The sequence below is a fragment of the Hippocampus comes genome, unplaced genomic scaffold (genome assembly GCF_001891065.2).
Source record: "Hippocampus comes isolate QL1 unplaced genomic scaffold, H_comes_QL1_v1.1 scaffold126, whole genome shotgun sequence".
NCBI classification, from domain to species: Eukaryota; Metazoa; Chordata; class Actinopteri; order Syngnathiformes; family Syngnathidae; genus Hippocampus; species Hippocampus comes.
In genome coordinates this window covers 1116807-1118389 of record NW_017805409.1, presented here as the reverse complement: position 1 = coordinate 1118389, position 1583 = coordinate 1116807, and the positions used below count along the sequence as shown (strand labels likewise).

At 49.5% G+C, this 1583-nt stretch overlaps 1 protein-coding gene across 2 annotated transcripts in view; it reads left to right on the top strand.

Moving 5' to 3' along the window:
• Positions 1–1583, top strand: part of LOC109518071 (prospero homeobox protein 1) — a 32976-nt gene that overhangs the window by 5806 nt on the left and 25587 nt on the right. The gene's annotated exons all lie outside the window — the stretch shown is intronic.

The window sequence follows — 1583 nt, the reverse complement described above, 5'->3', positions numbered from 1 at the left end:
TACTCAACCCCCCCCCCCTTTTGCCCTCATGAAAATTAGATTCATGCCCTCGGTTATCCTTCGAAAGTCATTCGAATTCATTCCGTGCTTGATGAATCACTCCCTCTCGTTTACCTGCCCGCGTGTTTATTTAAGACTACGGGAGGGCCTTGTTTTCGCGCATGTCACCGAAGGTTCGCCCGAGGACTCGGCCCAGACGTGTATTCAAGATTGCTTGCGTTTTTTTTTTTTTTCTCTTTGCGCTCCCTCTTATCATCCATCGCTGTTGTGTTAAAAAAAAAAAGCCCAGAATCATTTGTCATTTTTCTTTTTCTTCATTTCATAAAGATCTGTCAACAGCCCGGGAGGCCCTTCGGCTGTTGCTTGGCAGCCGAATACTTCTTTTTTCTTTTTTTTTTTTTTTTGTTTTTTTTTGTGTTGTTTGTTTTCCCTCCCTGCAAACCGCCCCCCCCCCCTCGTCTTTTCTTTTGAAGCGGACGTTAACAGGTGTTTGCAGCGGGCTGTTTATCTTTCATTACCTCGCCTTGTCTTGTCTTCTGACCTAAGGCTGAACGCTTTTCCAGAGATCCATAATCCTTTACTTTTGCCGGCTCCCGATGGCGGGATGAAAAGAGAGAGAGAGAGAGAGAGAGAGAGAGAGAGGCGGACAGTAACTGGAAGGAAGAGGAAAACAATCAAACAACAAGCACGCAGGCCAGATGCTGGGGCTTTTCATGGTTGCTTTTATACATTCTGGCTGGGCAATCTGCACTTTTTTTTTTTTTTTTTAATTATTGATTGCCATACTTGACGTTGAGTTTTGTGCATCCCCGCTTCATCGTTTCGCCCCCAATTTACGAATCACTTTCGACTTCTTTCCGAGCCTCCGAGGTCAACGACAGCTTGTCGGACATTTTTTTTTTTTCGTTGAAGTTCACCGCCGTCCTGCGCCCGTCGCCGAGCAGATGGCCCGGCGATCGCTTATTTGCTCGTTTTGTCCACGCTCCAACTCTGAATATTCTTGTCCCCTACACCTGGAATGAGGGAGGCAAGTGGCTATTTTGCTCTCATGACTCCGGGCTATGGGGAAGTATTGACGGGGGGGGTGGGTGATTTCTTGAATCGGGTTTGCGTCCCGGCGAACTGCGGAAGCCAGCTGGTGCGAGCGCGCCATCATGACAAAATAATAGCGCAGCACGCCCCCCCCCCCTTAAGTCCAATCACAATTACATTTGCAAGCTGTGAGGGAATTGGAGATTCGAGAAAACGTCTCATCGGGAGACGCGAGGCTTTCTTAATGGTCGACTGTCGACGGCCGCGGCGGTGTCGTCTCGGCGTGTTGACTTAAAAAACGAAAGATTTAAAAAGGTGACGGCGAGACGATATTCTAATTTGAGGTGAAAGCATTCGGATGGATGTTCCCCCCCTCGCGAAGCATCCCACCTTTGCCTGATTTGAAAAAGAGCTGCGGGCTCTGTGTCTGAGGATCCATTGTATCCCCTCCACTCGGAGCAGATGGTGCGGTGTGGGGAGTGAAGTGCTGCTCTTTTGGCCGGGGCCTGATGGAGTAACACCAGCCTGCCAGTGTCCCCCCCCCACCCCCA